The sequence below is a fragment of the Euphorbia lathyris genome, chromosome 6 (genome assembly GCF_963576675.1).
Source record: "Euphorbia lathyris chromosome 6, ddEupLath1.1, whole genome shotgun sequence".
Taxonomy (NCBI): Eukaryota; Viridiplantae; Streptophyta; class Magnoliopsida; order Malpighiales; family Euphorbiaceae; genus Euphorbia; species Euphorbia lathyris.
Genome location: NC_088915.1, coordinates 61,744,282 through 61,765,057, shown reverse-complemented (window position 1 = coordinate 61,765,057; position 20,776 = coordinate 61,744,282).

Sequence of the window (20,776 nt, the reverse complement as noted above, 5' to 3'; positions counted from 1 at the left end):
TCTCTTTACACGCTTCCACAGCTGCTATATACTCTGCCTCAGTAGTGGACAATGCTACACACTTTTGTAGCTTGGATTGCCATGAAATGGCTCCCCCTGAAAATGTAAACACATAACCTGAGGTAGACTTTCTATTATCAAGATCACCAGCCATGTCTGCATCTGTATATCCCTCAAGAATCGGTTTGCCACCTCCATAACACAAACTCAATTTGGAAGTACCACGCAAATATCTGAAAATCCACTTAACAGCTTCCCAATGAACCTTACCCGGATTAGATAAGTATCTACTCACCAAACCAACAGCCTGTGCAATATCTAGTCTAGTACAAACCATAGCATACATCAAAGAACCAACAGCAGATGAATAAGGAACAGAAGACATACTCGTTTTTTCTTCATCTGACTTAGGACAAGCTCTATTACTCAACTTGAAGTGAGCTGCTAAAGGTGTATTAACAGGCTTGGCATTCTTCATATTAAACCTTTCAAGCACACGTTCAATATACTTTTCTTGTGATAGCCACAACTTTCCAGCTTTTCTATCACGAACTATCTCCATGCCTAAGATCTGCTTAGCTGGACCCAAGTCTTTCATGTCAAATGACTTGGACAAATTCTTCTTCAAGTTGGAAATCATCTCTGCATCTTGTCCAACTATCAACATATCATCCACATATAAAAGAAGGATAATGAAGTTACCTCCAGGGAAATTTCTAAAATACACACAAGGATCTGCTGAAGTTCTATTATAACCATTCTTTGTCATAAAAGAATCAAACTTCCGATACCATTGCCTTGGTGCCTGTTTGAGCCCATAAAGACTCTTCTTCAACTTGCAAACAAGCTTTTCTTTTCCCTTCTCTTCAAACCCTTCAGGTTGCTCCATATATATCTCCTCATGCAAATCACCATGTAAGAAAGCAGTTTTCACATCAAGCTGCTCCAACTCCAAATCAAGACTTGCAGCTAAACCTAAAACAGTTCTTATAGATGTCATCTTGACAACAGGAGAGAAGATCTCATCAAAATCAATGCCCTTCTTCTGATTGCAACCCTTTACCACCAATCTGGCTTTGCGCTTCACTATCTTATCACCATCTTTCTTGTTCTTGAAAACCCATCTGTTTTTCAAGACCTTCTTGCCTTTAGGAGGCTTCACAAGCACATATGTTTCATTCTTTTTCAAGGAATCCATCTCTTCCTTCATAGCATCAAGCCAAAGATTTTTGTCTTTACTAGACAACACTTCTTCAAAGTTCTCTGGCTCCCCCTCATCAGTGACAAGAATAAACTCTGAACTTGGATATTTTGTAGAAGGTTTTCTTTCTCTAGTTGACCTTCGAACTGGTACTTCTTCCACCAAAGGAGCCGGCTGCTCCCCCTGCTCATGAACATCCTCTATATCATTCTGATCATCATGTGGAACATCATCAAATTCTGCTACACCACCACCATCATTATCAAATTCTGGTGCATCACCATCTTCATTTGGTTGTACCTCCTCAACACCATCAAGTGTTGCTTCAACATTCTCATTTGTTGGCTGCTCAACAGGAATAGGAATAGAAACAGAAGACACATCAGTAGTATCAAAAGACAACGTAGGAGTAGGATTGTACCTTGTACTTAGAAGTTCTGAGCCCATCTCGTGCTCAAAGAATACTACATCTCTGCTTCTCACTACCTTCTTCTTCTCTGGATCATAGAGTCTAAAACCATAATCCTCATCACCATAGCCAACAAATACACAAGGATTAGTCTTGGAATCAAGCTTTGATCTCTGTTCTTTCGGCACATGCATGTATGCCTTGCATCCAAAGACTCTCAAATGTGAATAAGTAGGATCTCTACCCTTCCATGCTCTCTCGGGTATCTCAAGGCCAAGAGGAATCGATGGTGAACGATTGATCAAGTACACTGAAGTATTAACAGCTTCAGCCCAAAATGTCTTTGGAAGATTGGACATTCTAAGCATACATCTCACTTTCTCCACAATTGTTCTGTTCATTCTCTCTGCTACACCATTGTGTTGAGGGGTGCCGGGCACAGTTTTTACATGTCTAATGCCATGGTGTGAGCAATAATTTTGAAATTCTTTAGAAGTGTACTCACCACCATTGTCAGATCGAAGACACTTCAATTTTCTTTCCGTCTCCCTTTCTACCATGACGTGAAACTTCTTGAAAGTTTCAAACACTTTACTCTTTGTCTTCAACATGTAAACCCAAGTTCTCCGAGTAGCATCATCAATAAAAGTGAGAAAATATTTACTGCCACCAAGAGACTCCACCTCTAAAGGACCACAGACATCGGAGTGTATCAACTCCAACTTTCCTTCCTTCTTTGTAGACTTCTTAGAAAAGGAAGCTCTATGTTGCTTTCCTGCTAAGCAATAATCACAAGGGTCAAAAGAAACAGATTTATCAACAGGAATAAGAGATTTACCTGCCAAAAGCTTTAACCCTTTATCTGTCATGTGTCCCAATCTTCTATGCCATAAATTTGGAGAGTTCTTTTCTTCGACTGCATTTAGCTCACCAGAACATACACTCAAGTATGTTTTATACAAAGAATAACATAACTCGCCACGAGCAACTGTCAATGAACCCTTAGACAATCTCCATTTGCCATCTCCAAAGGTATGTCTGAATCCTTCTAGATCAAGAACATTTGCAGACAACAAGTTAAGTCGTATATCGGGAATATGGCGCACATTCTTCAATATAAGCATGCACCCAACACTTGTCTTCACCCGAATATCACCCATGCCAACAATGCTTGCCGAACTCTGATTTCCCATCTTGACACTACCAAAATCTCCTGCTTTGTAGTTCAAGAAGTATTCCCTTCTAGGAACACAATGATAGGAAGCTCATGTATCAACAAGCCACTCTGTGCCTGAACCATTAACATGATGACACTCACTAGTTGCACAAATCAAAGAAACACCATCATCACTTTTAGAAGTGACAGCTGCAGTATTTTTGTCATCTCCCTCCTTCTGAGAATCTTGCTTCTTGCCTTGTTCTCTTTTCCAACGGTAGCAATATTTCTTTATGTGACCCGGTTTGTTGCAGTGATGACATACCATAGGCTCTTTCCCATCTCTGGACTTAGACCTACCTCTTGAGTTACCACGCCTCTTTGGACCTCTACTCTTGCCTCTACCTCTGTTCTCAACAACAAGAGCTTGTGAATTATCAACTCCCATCTCCTTTCTTCTTATCTCTTCATTAAACATACTCTCTTTAATCACATCCAAAGAAAGTACACCATCCGGAGCAGAGTTACTAATAGTCACAACAAGAGTTTCCCAACTATCTGGCAATGAACTCAACAGAAATAAAGTCTGCAACTCATCATCAAGAATAATCTTCATAGTGGTAAGTTTGTTGATTATATCTTGAAAATCACTAAGATGCTCAGAAACTGACTTCCCACTTTTCAACTTCAAATTAACAAGCCTCTTAATCAAAGAAGCCTTATTATGAGTAGTCTTTCTTTCATAAAGACCTTCTAATTTCTTCCACAAATCATATGGGTCAGACTCTTGAGAAACATGGTTGAAAATGCTAATATCAACCCATTGTCTGATAGTCCCCAAAGTCTTTCTTTTCAACTTTTCCCATTCTCTATCTTCCAATGTTTCTGGTTTGACTGGTTTGGACAAACTACCATCAATTGGGTCATACAAATCTTTGCAAAATAACAAATCTTCCATCATAGGTCTCCATATAGAATAATTGGTTGATGTCAATTTAACCATGGAACTATTACTGCTATTAGACTCCATAGCTAACTTCAAAATTAACCTTGCTCTGATACCAATTGAAGGACCCAAAAGACGGGTTACCAATAACAACAATCAAATACGCGGAATACCAATAACAACACCACAAGGATCAATCTAACAAACAATCAACCAAAGCACAACTCAAGTCCAAATCAAAATAGCAACTATAACCACTAGAATGGAAATCCAAAACCACAATCAACAACACAAGATTTATACGTGGAAAACCTCTTCGGTGTGAAGAGTAAAAACCACGGGACGTTTGAGGAGTCCACCCTACTTCTCTTATTATGATAAAATTGAGGGCAAAACAAACCCAATAAAGTCTTACAAAAGGTTTATAACCCACCAACAATCATGAAACAATAAGAGATTTGAAGAAGTAGACAAATACCAAGAAAGAGAAGAAATCAGTCTACAATCTGCCCCAACTCCGAACAGACCTTCCCGACCTCCGAACGGCAATCCCAACGGTGAGAACAAGGAACAATATGTCTAGAAGCTCCTGTCCAAAAATCGTGACGATCCGACGGTTCAATCTCCGGGAATCGATAAAAACGTGAACTGACCTAATGAGAGAAATGCCAAATCCGAAAATCTCTTTTTGGTGTGTCTTTTCTTCTTCCTTCACTTGTCTCAATAAATGATAATTAATTCACTTAAATACATATTAACCTACTTCTCAAAGAAGCCAAAATTAATATTAAATGGACCTTAAATATGGGCGGGACCCATAACAATACCAACTTCTTTGTGGCTTTAGTTTTACGGGCAGTTGCATAACCTACATAGTCCCAAACTCAGAAACTCCATTATTACATACCCCTGAATTAGAATTACAGTTTGATTTTGAGGCAAACAATTCATATTAGATAGATATTGACAAGGAATGAATCAAATAGAAAAGCCTAAGACAAGTGTAAATTGAAGAAAATTTAAGATAGAACTAGAAGCTTTGTTTTGATTGATCTTTATTCCTAATCTCTTCTTATTAACATATACCATCAGCCTCACAATCAGATTGATCAACTAGGGAGCAAGTAGAATTTAAGGCCAAAAATTAATAGGTATATCTAATCTAAAAATAGATAAATACCTTCATATTGTACATCCTTTATTTTTCTTAAGCATTTAGCCATTGTGGCAGCTCCACTATACAGATCGAACATGCAACATCTGAAACAGAACAAGTAATAAGATAAAAATTATAATCCATAGAAAGTTTTTGTGTCTATTTGTGTAATTGTAAAATAGTTGTCCCATGTATATTGCAAGGATAAGTTTATTTATTAGTTTCATTTGCAGTTTTCTTGTAAAAGTCAACATAAGGATAACTAAAAAAGCATATAAAAACTAAAATTTAGAAAGCCAGCCTGTGTCAAGACTTTGAATATCAACACCAGTAGCAACTAAAATTTTCTTGGTTCTTTTCCACAATATTGGACAAGTTTGCTAAAGGACTGGGCCAACCTGTACCATTTATAAATAATGGCTTCCAAATATCTCGGCTTAGTTCAACTGTAAACAACAGACCCCATCTGACTACTACTTTTACCATCTTCTCTTCATATGTTCAATCAAGAACTTAGTAATTTAGTCAATCAGTAGTTAAACTAATGCTTATTAGAAAATCAAGAACTAAGGAAGAGAATAAGCACTAGTGGAAAAAACACCATTTGCATCAGCCATTCAAGGACATTTGGGTCAGCTTTCTGAGCGATGCATAAGCCCTCCTCAACACAAATGGTTGCGTCGGCCGTCGGCCAATGCAAATGGTTGAAGCATTTGCATCGGCCCTTGACTAGAAAAAAGAATCATTTGCATCGGGCTTTTTAAAGGACCGAAGCAAATGATGCCTTTTTTTATTACAAAAATAAAATAAAACAATTTGGATTGAATGGAGCTCTATGTGATACCAAATAGCACCTAAGAAAAATTAAATTGATTAAACTTTAATACAGAAACAATTCTAAAGAAGCCAATCATTCAATTGCACACAAAAGAGAGTTCAAATGTAAGTGAAGAAGCATACTCTAATATATCCACTAATTGGAAATCGAGGTGAAATGTTTGATAAAGGTATGACAATGAAAATTAAATAAAATCTCATTAGAGAACATAAATGCAAGCAAGAATATCATTTTCAAACAAGGGACTTATATAATTAAGAAACTTGAACTTGATATGCAATATAAATTAAGGGAAAGCAAAATTCTGACAAATATCCATTTCATTTATTGTAAAATTTCAAAGTTGGATACACATATCTATATAAAGTCAACTTCCATTCTAGAACCAAAAGATATAATTAAAGGAACTTGAAAGAAGAGAATATAACATTAGATGACAAAATAATTGATACATTTAAGAAACTTGAACTTTTTGCCTATGACATTTTTCAATACAATTCTACCTACATAGCATTTTGAGATCTCTGAACGGGCAAACAAAATAAAGCTAAATAGAGAAAAGTTTATCTCATTTGACCCCTGCTATATAGGGTTAGCAATTATAGATATTAGAAACATTAACATTGAAATTAAGCAGGCCACAGTAGAAATATAACTTCATAAGCCCATAGGACATACTCCAAAACACAGAATAACAATATGTTAAAAAAACCACAGAATAAAACTAGAAAACACTAAGAACAGATCAAAAAGTCAAATTAAATCCTTGAAGAAATGAACCGATACAAAAATAGCATACAACAAGTATGTGGTCAAAACATATTTCATGTTCAGATTACTGATATGTACATTTCTTGCATCGCATACATCTACTGAAAAAATGAGGAACCAAATTATATAAATCGCTGAGAACCGCGGCAAAAACAGGTTATACATACTAGAAAGTATTTTATCAAATGAAACTACAGTGATAAAAACAATTAAAAGGTGATAGGAAATGGAGTTACCTTGATAAACAATAGGCAAAAACCAGAGCAGTTGATAATGACCTCACAAATATTCAAGAGCCTCTACTTAACAACCTGGCTAGCTTCCGTAGGCATGATTAGAGGATCCAAAGCTCTTAATAAATTCAATTCTGGTTAGTATAGTCAAAGTGCTGAGCCTCCACCTCTAACCACACACCTAATATTGCCATCTGCTTCCCTTTGCACAATAGATTGGTTCCCTTATCTGAATTTTCTTGGTTATGTTTTGAGTTAATGCTCTTGATTTTGCATATAAAAAACACAAAGCAGACTCAAATGGCAGAGATAAATAGAGATAAATCAAGTAGCTTACGAAAGAGCTTGAGATCCCCATGTTTGAGAGCTGGAACTTAACCAAATGGCTGCACAATCTAGACATGGATTATGATATGAATTTTGTTATTAGGGTAATAAAATGGACTCTACTTACCTCTGGTATGCAAGTGGTTTAGCATGAAATGTGGGACAGATGTTAAGGAATTTTTTTTCTTTTAGTAAATAACTATTTGAAAATGAATAGCAAAGATAAACTTTAAACTGTAATCCCAAAGCTATAGAAAATTTATCCCAAAAGAGAAATAATTTGACCCACCTCAATAGGTATTTAACCAAAATTATGAATGTATACTCTCTCTGTAAAACCACAATGGACAAACAGACAGAAATCTAGAGTACACATGCGAAAGTAGCTGACCTGAACAAGGTAATAGAATATATACTAAGCCTTTCAGGATCCTTACTACTCTGAACATCAACAAGGGAGCCAATTTTGAAGTAGTGAATGACATATGCTCGTTTCCCATTACAATTTCAAGCACTTGTAAGCCAACCCTGTCTGGTTCTGGCCAGTTAGCATCATCTTCCTTCATAATCTGAGAAAACAAATCATAAACCAAACCACTTAATCATTCAAACGACATTCTGAAAACACACATATTGTATCAATACATAATATAACAAGCTATGAATCCAACTTTTCCACCTCAAATATCCACGAATTGGATTTGTACAAATAGTACTAATTGCACGATGCAGACAAACAAACCATGAGGGTAAAAACAAAAACAAAAAACCATAAACCTCATGAGGTCGAATGTTTTACTTAAATTAACATATTTGGTAAATAACTGGGGAGAAAACAGTAAATGTAAGAACTACGAGCTCAGAGAACAAACAGGAGACGTCCAAGAAGACAAAACCCTAAGTAAGTAATTACAACATTATATGGGAAAATAAAAGGGGAAATGAAAATGAAAAGAAGACCTTGCTCTCGGCGATGATTTGGTGGCACCCCTTGAGAATAGCAGGGATTAGAAATACCTCTTTTTGGATCATGGTGTGGTTCTTATAATTAAACCAAGCTGGAGCTGCTCTAGAATGGTGGAGAGAACCCTGTTTCTTCAAGATGAGCCATGCTGCTATGCATCCAAATAGAGAGAGGGAAGCGCGTGACAAGTGAGGACTAGATTGCTCACTGCTGATATGGGATGGAAAATTAAAGCTGTTAGTTTTTCACCTGCAACAAAAATAATAATATGTGAAGTAACCATGTAAACAACCAATAGAGACAATCAAATTAAGACCAAGTATGCAGTAATGTAACTTTCTAATTCTAATTAAAAGAAAGCCTGAAACCATTCAGAGAAAGTCAGTCCTTTCTATTAATGAATCACTATATAAAGTTTCCATTTCACAAAGGTGGAGAGAAAAGCTCATCTTGAAGAAACCAAGAGATATAGTCAAACCAATAGATTATCTAAATCAATTGCACAACTTTGGAGAGAGTATGCTAGCCTCTTCCAATGTAAAGGCTGAGATTTCTTTAAGCTTCCCATCCAAGGACCAATAATATCGATATGCAACTGCATCATCCTCATTATTAAAACAATTATATCGAATATCCTTAATAAAAAAAAAAGAGTTGCTCAAGTCTACACCAAATAGGTTGGTAGTATGATGAAAGTTTCACATAATTTATTGTGATGTCTACTAATTGTTTAGAAGAGAAAAACCCTACAATCTAGTAGCTGAGAGTGCTTCGAAGAAATGAAATTATTAAGAAACTGGGAAGGATAAAGAATACCATGATGGTTGCGATTTGCTTCATTTGAGGATAAACTGCAATTTCATATGCACAAACGCCTTTATTGATCAACAACTTGTTCTCCATTACTTCCATTGAACACAATCAACAATAATCAGCCTCACAAATAGAAATGCAAATCAATTATGTCAAACCTGAATGTGATATCTCTCTTCCTTCAGCATTCTCAAGTTCTGAACTAAAGTTGATGCTTTATGCCTCTTGGACAGATGCCTTCGATTTTAAAATCCCCAAATTATATATACATAATCAACTGGATACATACAGTCTAAACAAAATTAAAATGATCAAAACCCCTAAAATTATCAAAACCCCAAATTTATCTTGAATGTTATTAACAGAATCAACGAAATTAAGCCTACCATATGTAATAGTTGAAAAAAAAAACGAAAACTACCTCAATACTTGGACTTAGATCTCCTTCCCACCTCCTCATCGACAAGTGGTAACCACAACCCCTGGCAACAGTTCCTGTCAATTTACACAGAAAAAAGAACGAACAGGAAAAGGGAAGCTAGGAGATGATGTTCGGAGAAAAAACGGGAAGGAGAGAGGGTTGAACTAAAAGGGAGGCGATGGCTATAGATGTACGAAGATGAAAATAAGGAGGCGTGAAAGGAGAGAAAGGAAAGAGAGCCTGAGAACCTCACGACTGAAGTACAGAGATAATTTTTTCCCTGAAATTTAATATTTAAAATATATAATTTTATATAATTTTGTCCCCAATTACAATTTAAAAAGGAATGGAGACTATTAATGAATTAGTCCCCAGTTAAAATTAGAAAAAGATATGAGAGGACTATTTTTAAATTGTCCTCAATCTTTTGTCCCAAATAGTCAATTGTTTTGTAGTGTTTGTACAAGTTAAATAAAAAAATTCTGATATTTCATCGAATTTATAAATATTAATTTTCAATTTTATTATTAAATCACAAAAAATATGAAATACTGGTATGTGCAATTGGTGTATAATAAGAAATAAAATATCTATGTTTTCTAATAATATCTGAAATCGACCGAACTTACCAAACAGGCCCAATTCGTGAGCCGCAACTACCAACAAACTTGATACTGCCATCATTAGTTGAAATAATTAGTTTTTGATTCGTTTATGCAAATGAAGCTTGATGGCTAGAATTCCCTCAAGTAATGTTGCTCTTCTATTGTTTAGGAAATTCCAGAGCTCCACCACAGGGTATCTTCCAGTGTCATAATACGGCATCATTTCTATCAATGCTTTTGTCACTGCTTTATAAACTTCATCATCATGCTCACTCTTCAATAATTTCAATTTATAATCATCTTCATCGATTATCTCCTATGTATACATACATACACATTAATTAAAAGTTACCAAATAATAGGAATTTAAATGAATTAAAAAGGAATCTAATTACCTCAGTAACATTCCCGTAGTTATCGGTAATAATCTTAAAGGGATACCACTTCGGGTCTCGCATAAATCGGCAACATCTTACTGCTTGTTCTAATTGTTCTAATGAATTATGAGGATATTTCCTCTTGGCCGAAGCATAGAATGGTTGAATATCAACCTTTCCCATCTTTTTTACACCAACACTATCATCTGTTTCTGATTCTGAATCAAACTCTTGCATTATCTTTATAAACATTCTTTTGTTAGTGTCTTTCATTTGTTAGAATAAATTATAACTTAATAAATAGAGATTGTGTTACATACTTTCATTACTAACAGTCGAGCAATTTTAAAGTCAATATTCGCCTTCACATCCTTAAGGATAAGACCTCGATTTCGATCTCTCAAGGAATCAATTTCTTTTTTAGTTTCTTTCAACTCAGCTTCCATTAATGCTTCTTTTTCCTTGGCACTAGTAACTTCATTTTCGGCCTCCAAAATCCTCGAGTCCTTCACTTCGATTTTAGCTCTCAATTCTTCTTCTCGTTTGTCCCTTTGCATCTGCAACGTTTTGTTTTAGAGTTTAAGTTGATAATTAACAAAAAGGAAATAGATAATAGAACCAACAGTGTATCTTGAAGTTGATAATTAACTAAGACCTCAATTGTTCTTAATGAAATTTCCTTAGGTTTTTCCATATCTTTTCACACAAAGAAATCAGGAAATAGATAATAGAACCAGCAGGCGATCAAGACTAAGACGGGAGAAAGAAGAAAACGAAAAAGGTTATAAATTTCCCCGAAGGCAAGTTGTGGTTGCTTATTATATAGGTCGAAGGTATGTGTTAATTTCATTGTTATGGTTACAATTGAGATTTGATTCTCATTTAACTTTCAATTAAATTGTTATTTTTTTTTGTAATTGTTAGAGCTTAAATTAGAATTAATTTTTAGATATTAATTCTAAACGTTTTTTATTTAGTGGTTACAATTGAGATACTGTCGAACTTAATACATCTATTTATTATATCTATATACGGGTAATTAATTTAGTAGTCTCTATATTTTGACAAAACACACTGTTTAGTTTCTGTTATTTTCAAAAACACACAGTAAGGTTCTTAACCTTTTTCTCGATGAACTGTCTCTAACGTTTTTCTCGTTGAACTGTTTAGTCCCTGCCGTTGAACTCTCGTGAAGATTCTGTTAGTCAATTTTGAGTTAAAGTCTTGGCCTAAACCATACGCAACCCCCTGAACTTGTCAATTTTTTATCATTTTGCCCTAAACTTACAGGACGACCTATTTGCCCCCTCAACTATTTAAAAGTGGTACTAGTAACCCCTTATTTTCATTATAACGAAAATAAAATGAAATTCCAACATTAGTACAATTGTTCATGGAAGTATATTAGAACCAGCCTGCATATAAGTAACCTCATTTGCAGCTTGTTTTAGTAGTGCACAACCCTATATGCAATTTTTACAAGAGAACTTGTGTACTGTCTATACTAACCTCATTTGCAGCTTGTTTTAGTAGTGCACAACCCTTTTTATTATGACCTTGATCCTTGCAATGAGATATGTCATTATTGTTTCTGTTATAATGAAAAAGAGGGGGTTGCGAATACCACTTTTTTAAATAGTTGAAGGGGCAAATGGGTCGTCCCGTAAGTTCAGGGGGCAAAATGACTAAAAGTGACAAGTTCAGGGGCCAACTTATGGTTTAGGCCCAAAATCTATTTAAAATAAAAATGTAATGTCTTAACTACCCTTTACCACAAAATCAAATATATAAGACCATTAAATTCATTGTTTCTCATCTCTGAGTTCTTCTTTTCCTTTAGACTCTACTGCATCTGAAATCAACTTTGAGTGTTCATCTTCTTGATTTTCTTCTTAATCGTTCAGATTCCTAAGCATTGAGTCTGGTAAGCGAGAGAAATTTGAGTCGATTTCTACCTTCAATTCAAACAGGAAGAGTGAGCATGAGTGATTCGATTATGGGTTAGAGATTCAATCGTTTCTCCATTTCTTTGTGAGCGCGAGTTGTGAGAGAAAGACATAAAGATGTGAATTACTTTTGACTGATAAATAGTAAATGGTAATCTAGTCACTTCCGAATTCATAAATGGTCAAAAATCTAACAAACAGACGGAAGGACTAAACAGTTCACCGAGAAAAAGGTTAGGGACCTTACCGTGTGTTTTTGAAAACATAGGGACTAAACAGTCTGTTTTGTCAAAATATAGAGACTAATAAATTGATTACCCTATATATAATGACAAATGGTTACCCTAACAATAAAGGTGACGATATTTTTGACGAGGTGTTCTCAATATGATCATGGTAAGTTTTTTGGAAAAATCAATTAAATTAAATTGTGAGGTTTTTGAAAACAATTTATATTTAAATTGGAGAGAAAAATGAAAATAAACCTTATGATTCATTATTTTTTTTAATCTTGTAACCAAATAGAATAAAGTCCGATAAACATTACAATTGAGGAGAAAATTAATTTAATGAGAGATAGGGGAGAACTATTAAAATTTTATACTGTACTATTGACAAGAAGTTATGATACTATACTAAAATATAATTACATATTTGCGACGTAAAAAACGATTCAAATAAAACTTTCGTAACCAATTTGCAATAAATTGCATTATTTGGACAATTTCTAGGTTAAGTGCATAATAATACATGATAAAGGGTTTTGGTCCTGTCAAAATCCACAGCTGGTCCTTCTAGCCCAGCCAACTAGCAGTGCTTATCGGTTCGCTTTAAATCGTATATGGAACCAAATCGATGAAATTTGAATTTTTGTTTCGATTCTTTTTTACACTTCGGCTTGGCATTGGTTTTATTTTTATATGCATTTTGGCATTTTAGTAGCCGAAGCTAGATGTGATGCGTTATAACTTTCGTATCTGAACCTGTGATCACGGACCCCAACTAGTTCAAAAATCCATTTTACAATAATAGTTGGAGGATTTTGAGCACCCTCATGATCCATAGTTAGCCTCCATCTCAGTATAGGTGGTATTCTCGTGAATGTGTATATTAAAGGTAATAATAAAAGTTAGCCTTTGGGTGTTTGTTTACTTTTCACATTCTGTTTGTCTTTTCACTTTAAAAAGCGGCGTTTTAGGTGTTTGGTTAGACTCCTCCTATTTACTTTTTACCGCTGAAAAGTAGATTTTTACAAAAGCAGAAAAACTCTTGCTTTTTGGAAAAAAAAACATTTTTTAAAGGCAACTAGCAAATAGAAATAGTAACAGCAAGTAGCTGAAATTTATAGGTTTACCTGTAAATTTAATGGAATGAAATTTTTTATTGCAGTCTTTTGGACCCTCCATATTAATATGTACCAATAAAATATGCTCGTTTATTAAAAAAGTGAAGAGAAAATTACTATGATATTAAATTGCATTTTTCATTGTTATTTTTCATGTATAGTTTGCTACACTAATAGAAAATTACAGTTAGTAGTTATTTTTTTTTTTTTTTGGTAAGAAGGGAAGAAAAAAAACAAACAAACAAAAACCTAACCCGGGATCAGTCTAGGAAGACTGACCCCAATCCTATCCTCAAGAAGAGAAGGCAACAGAAAAGAAGGAGGAACGGAAAGGGTAGAAACACCTAACATCCCCCCATGCCCAGCAGCTGCCAAGCGATCCGCCACGCGGTTTTGCTCCCTATAAATATGGGAGAAGGTAAGAGAATCGAAGGCAGGACGAAGCCTCAAGATGGCTTTAATGAGATTCTGACTCTTAAGACAAACAGCATGTCTATCCGAAATCCTGTTGATAGCCTCCAAGTTGTCAGACTCCACCGAAAGTCTTTTAACACCCATGCGAATGGCGAGTTTAATGCCAGACAAGATCCCCCAGAGCTCTGCAGTAAAGGAGGAGCCCGTACCTAAGTTATGGGTAAACCCAGCCAGCCAGGCGCCACCAGCATCCCGAAGAACTCCACCAGCAGCAATTCTGCCATTACTAAGGCAGGAGTCATCCGTATTCAACTTGACAACCCCTTCCCTGGGCTTCCTCCAACCAACTAACTGGACCTCTTTAACCGGAGAGGGGTGAACCAGGGGCTCTCCTTCAAAACTCTTTGTAATAACAGAGAGTTTTTTCGAGAAGTAAAACCGGAGGTCAGGAATAAAGACAGTCTTCTCAGCAAATAACTCTTCATTCCTCCATTTCCACATTTGGTGACAAATAATAGCGAAGAGAATAGCCCCGTGCTCCATACTGGCCAACAAATTCCCATTAACGCCTTCAGAGAACCAGTCAATATCAGAGAACCCCATAAAGGAAGGAAGGATGTGGTGAGGAAGGACCCCTTCCCAAACCTTTCTACTATTCGGGCAATCCCTCAAAGCATGGCACAAGGTTTCCACATGGCCGCTGCATCTGCTACAGGCACCAGATACAGCCAAGTGCCTTCTGTGTCTATCTGCATTCGTGAGGAGCCTGTCTTTGACTCCCAGCCATAGGAAACTCCTAATGCGGTAGGGGACTTTGAGGGCCCAAATGGACTTCCAAATTTCCAAAGGAGGATCAGCCCTATTAGGGGTAAAAGCTTCATAGGCCGATTTGCAAGAATAAGAACCATTATTAGTCAAGGCCCAGCAGTGTCTGTCCTTATCCTCCTCCTGATTACTAATCTTCACACCTCTAATATTAAGGAGGGTCTCCAGGCTAAGAAAGGAGTCGAACTTAGACCAGATCCAGTCTCCCTCCGAGTCCACCACATCAGCAATTCTCCAGGAGAGGAGATCATTCGGCGGAGGGGCGATGCACACCTCAATCAACGGTTTGTCACCAATCCAGGTGTCATACCAGAAACTAATGGATCTCCCATTACCCACCTCCAAGCCAATCCCTGTACAGAACTCAGCAAAAACAGCACTAAGCCCTTTCCAGAGGAAGGAACAGCTGACAACCCTCTCCTTCGGGCCACCAAAGATTCTATCTTTCCTATACTTGCCGCACAGAAGATGAACCCAAAGGGAGGAGGGGGATTGCCACATTCTCCAAAGAAGCTTCATTAACAGGACTTTATTATTGTCCTTAGCTTGCCTTATACCAAGACCCCCCCTGCTCTTAGGCTGGCAGGCTTCCTTCCAAGGGACCAGGTGAATCTTCCTCCCATCCCCAGACTCTCCCCACAGAAAACGCCGATTAATTTTATCAAGGTCGTTGAGGACCGGCTCAGGGAGCTTACAGGCTTGCATGATGTGATTTGGAGCAGCGCAGTTGATAGACTGGATTAAAGTAAGGCGACCTGCAAGGGAAAGAGAATTAGCTTTCCAGCTAGCACACAAACCGTTAGATTTGTCCAAAATGTCTTTAAAAGAGGCTTTGGACACCCTGTCACTATGAAGAGGGACCCCAAGGTATTTCCCAAACGATTGAGTCAGGGGAATGCCAGACATCTCACTCAGTCTTCTACACAAGCTATTATCCATATTCTTGGAACAAAGCATACGGGATTTATGGATGTTAATCTTCTGGCCAGAAGCCTCACAAAAGCAGTCGAGGATATCCATCACAGCCTTAATTTGTTCCTCATTACCCTCCACAAAAAGCATGACATCATTAGCAAAGAGTAAATGGGTAACAGGGGGGCAATGTCTGTTGATGGAAACAGGGTGGAGAGTCCCTTTGCTCACCGCCTCTTGGATCAGGTGAGACAATCTTTCCATGGCAATAACAAAAAGGAAGGGGCTCATAGGATCCCCTTGACGAATACCCCTGGATGGAGAGAACTCATCCGACATATCCCCATTGATCATAACCTGGAAAACAGGAGAGGAGATACACTTTCCAATCAAATTCCTCCAGTTCTCCGGGATACCAGCTTTGGCTAAACTATCCAGAAGAAAGCTCCAGTTCAACCTATCATAGGCTTTCTCCAGATCCAGCTTGAGAGCCACGATCCCTTTTTTGCCTTTCTTAATCTTCATAGAATGGACAACCTCCTGGGCAATAACAACGTTATCCATTAATTGTCTTCCAGGAACAAAGCTCCCTTGATTTTGGCTGATAATATCCGGAAGGATCTTCCGGATTCTATTAGCCACAATCTTAGTAATAGCTTTATACAAGACATTACAAAGACTGATGGGTCTCATCTGAAGAAAGGAAGAAGGCTTGGCAACCTTAGGAATCAAGACAAGGAGGGTTTTATTAACCAAACTGATATCGTTCGAACCACCAAAGACACCTAACACAAAGCTGTATATACCCTCTTTAACAGTGTCCCAGTGTTTATGATAGAAACTAGCGGGGATACCATCAATACCAGGAGCCTTAGTGGAACCGATGCTGGAGAAGGCCAGATCAATCTCTTTAAGCTCAATGGGATGGAAAGCATTATTAATAGCATCCTCCCCCAAACGAGGAAAGGAAATGCCAGAGTGGGCACTCTCTAGGTCCACAGCTTCCTCTCTGAACAGGTCCTTGTAGAAATCAAGGGCAAGGCGCCGAATGTCCTCCTCCTCAAAAATCCACTCACCACTGGCGTCTTTAATAGCCTCGATCCTATTTCGCTGTCTCCTAATGATCGTTGAGAGGTGGAAAAACCTGGTATTCCGGTCCCCATCTTGAATCCAAGCCTTCCTAGATTTCTGGAACCACAGAAGCTCTTCCTGTCTAAGCACAGCTTCCAACTCGTTCTGAAGAGCTCTTAGGTGACCATTCAGGCTATGATCAAAACGAACCTCCAAGCAACGCTGAACACCTTCCATTCTCCTCAAGAGTTTGTTCTTCCTCCTGATAATATGACCAAAAGTATTTTGATTCCAAACAGCCACATTCCTCCTGAATTCCTCAGTAGCGAGGAGAACATCGGAGTGGGGATGCCAATTGCTTTTAACGAAATCCTTAAACTCGGGGTGAGACTCCCAAGCCACCAGATACCTAAAAGGTCTATTACCTTTCAGCCGATTTCCTTTGACCAAATTAATGAGGATAGGGCAATGGTCTGAGTGACGGAAAGGGAGATTAAGTACCTTGACCTCAGAAAACCTATAAATCGCTGCAACATTAGCGTACACCTTATCCAACCTAACAAACACACTATTCCTTTTCCAGGTAAATTTGTGGCCAGCAGCACCCAGGTCCGAAAGCCCGCACATATCCATACTTTGCTTATGATTAAGACACCGGTTCACATAATGATTACCCCCTCCTCTCTGATCACTCAAGAGGGCAATGTCATTAAAATCCCCGGCAACCAACCACGCCTCCACCATGTTAGAGCTAAAAGAATGAAGGATCTCCCACAGCCTTCTTCGGTTAGTCGAAACAGGATCAGCATAGAAGAAGGTAATAAAGAAGGGTTTATTACCCGGGTAACACACCTTACTATGGATGAATTGACTGTCCATAGTAACAATATCAATATTGACTTGACCTGGCTTCCAAAAGAGCCAAATCCCCCCTGCCCGGCCAGTAGCCTCCGACCTGACGCAATTCCAATTCTTAAACTTTCTAACCACCTCATCTGCTTTGGCTCCACTAACCTTGGTCTCAAGAAGGACAAAGCAGGAAGGGTTAAACTGTTTAATGAGATCATTGACATGAATGCGGGTAGCCTTGCTCGCCGCACCTCTAACATTCCAAACGAAGAAGTCCATCAGAGGGGGAGACTACAGACGCAGGCCCAAACCCTAGATCAGGTATTTGTTTGGGGCTCTGGAGAGCCTAGAGGCGGTCCCAGAAGGACCCCTTTTATCCAAAGAATTCAAACCATGAAGGTTCTTTTTAGGTTTCCCTTTGGGATTCTTCATGTTTAACTTACTCACTCCTATAGTCTTACCAATAGGAGCATCAACAGGAGGATGTAGAGTACTCGCCTCCCTACTCAAACCCTTCCCAGCTGACAGGATAGACTGGGGAATCTCTTTGCCTTTAGCAGAAGCATTAGAGACAAAGAGAGGATTAATAGAATTACCTAGACTAGAGGCATGCTCTACCGACTCCAGACCAGGCATGCTTAAATCAATCTGCTTATCAGAAGGATCCGAGTCTTGATCTTCCTCCATAGACAAAACACCGAACCTTGACCCGGAACCCGAAGCTGAGTCCACTCCAGTCTCAATCCCCTTCTTAATATCCGGGGGTCTGACCTTGATCTCAGGAGCAATCTGGAGAGTAGTCATCTTCGTACTGATATCTGGTGAATGATTAGCATTAACATTAGCCCGTGGCTTCCTTCTCACTGGCCTCTTGGCAAGCATCCATGGGCCAAAGCTCCTTACTTCCCCTTGACTCTTCTCAGCTTCGCCTATGATAGGTTGCACCAACTCCTCCACGTCCTTCCTCCTCTTAGGACAACCCTCAAGGGTATGGCCAAACATACCACATTCATAGCAGATGTTGTGTATACCTTCATATTCAATATGATAGACCTTGTTTTGAGTACAGAACTGAGAAAGAAGAGGCTTAGCGAGATCAATATCGATACAGACCCTGGCAAACTTGCCTCTCACTGCCCCAATGGTAGTCTTATCAACATGGTGGACTTTCCCAACAAGGCTACCAATCTTGTTCAGGAACCTATCACTGTAGTATTCAAGAGGTAGGCTCGGGAACCTAACCCAAGTAAGGATCCTGTTAACAGAGCAATCATGGGGATCAAAATTTGGGACCCAAGGTCTCAGAGCCAACACATGATTGGAGATAATATACGGACCACCATTCACAACAGCATTGAAATCCTCAGCCCTTGTGAATTTAATGACATAATAGTCATTTTCAAGGTCTGTGATAGTAACCTTTCCTTTCTTTGCCCATTGAGCCTGGATCCTCTGGGCAAAATAATTGAAACTGATCCTTTTCCCCAACACAGTGACGATTAACGCCAATTTCCACTTCGATCTCATGACCCGCTTGTCATCTGAGGACAGCCGGATCCTAGGACACAGCGGGTTATCAGGCTCTCCATCCTCAGAATCGGAATCAGAGAGAAAATCCCCGGAATCATTCTCAAAAGCATCCACCTCCATCATGGGATCCTCCTCTGACACCCCTAGCAACTTATCCCTCCAGGAGGGGCCTCCCAAATCCACGGAAACTTCCGCTTGAGCGGCTTGCGTAGTCTGTGCGACTTGCGCGACTTGCGCGGCCAGCACGGCCTGCGCGGCCTGCGCGGCCAACGAAAGTCGCACGGTATGCTCATCCTGCTGGGGAGAGACGGCCGGTCCTCCCTGTGGCCCAAGCACCGGAAGCGGCCCTCTAACTCCGGAATCATACGCGCGTCCCTCCGCGAAAAATGAGTCCAAGGCCGCGGCCGCGGCACCAACACCTTCCAGCCCCCGATCGGCCGCCGCATCCCTAGAAGCCCCCAACAGCACCGACGCACCCCTAGCACCCCCCGTCGAAACCGCCGAATCTGCCTCCCCACCATCCACCCACTCCGATCTACTCCTATCCCTCGACCGATCCCTCCGAATCCCGCTGCTCCGCCTCCTCCCCCGAGGAGATCCCTCGGATCTCCCATCATCCGCCGCCGCCCACGCCTCATCGATCCCGGAGCCATTGCCCCGCCCGCGCCCCGCCACCACCAGATCCGACACAGGCCAGCCGCCTGCCTTCACCGACCCATCCCCCTTAACCTTCACGATCGCCTTGGTCATCGCCGAGAGAGAGAGAGAGAGAGATTTACTTTTCTTAAATTCTACTATTAGTTATAGTTAATTTAGTTATAACTAATTGAGAGAGAGAGAGAGAGAGAAAATTGAGTTATAAAATTGATCCTGTGTTTTAGAGAGAGAAGAGAGATCTGAAAGAGAGGAGATAGATCTAAAAGAGAGAAATAGATCTGAGAGAGAGAAGATAGATCTCAAAATTCTCCATCTTCATAAAAATTCTTCACCATGACAACAGATCTGAGAGAGAGAAGCCAGATCTGAAAAAGAGAAGATAGATCTAAAAGAGAGAGAAAGATCTAAAAGAGAAGAGATAGATCTCAAAACTCTCAATCTTCATAAAAATTCTTCACCATGACAACAGATCTGAGAGAAAAAAGACAGATCTGAAAAAGAGAAGATAGATCTAAAAGAGAGGGAAAGATATAAAAGAGAAGAGATAGATCTCAAAACTCTTAATCTTCATAAAAATTCTTCACCATGACAACAGATCTGAGAGTGAGAGAAGACTTTTAGTAGTTATTTATTAATTTTACTGAAACATTTTATATATGTACTGTTTAATATAAAGCAGTAATAACTCCAGAAAGAAATTAATGATGGTTGGTTAAAAGTTTCAAGTCGTGTAAATTAAATCTCAAGTTCGAATTCTAATATATAAAAAAAAGCCTTAATTAAAAAAGAATTCATCTAAAAACTACCTGAAAATCCTCGAACCAAGAATCCATTAACTATAAAAAAAAATAACAAGAGAAAGAAAAATCAAACATACACAAAATAATTTCCAACATTCTTTCATTATATTCAGAGGCTCCACGTTGGAGAAGGTGAATGAATGAGTCTTCTGCCGGCAGATAAACATTGCCTACTTGTTAAATAATTAAATCAGAATCTTCTTAATTATA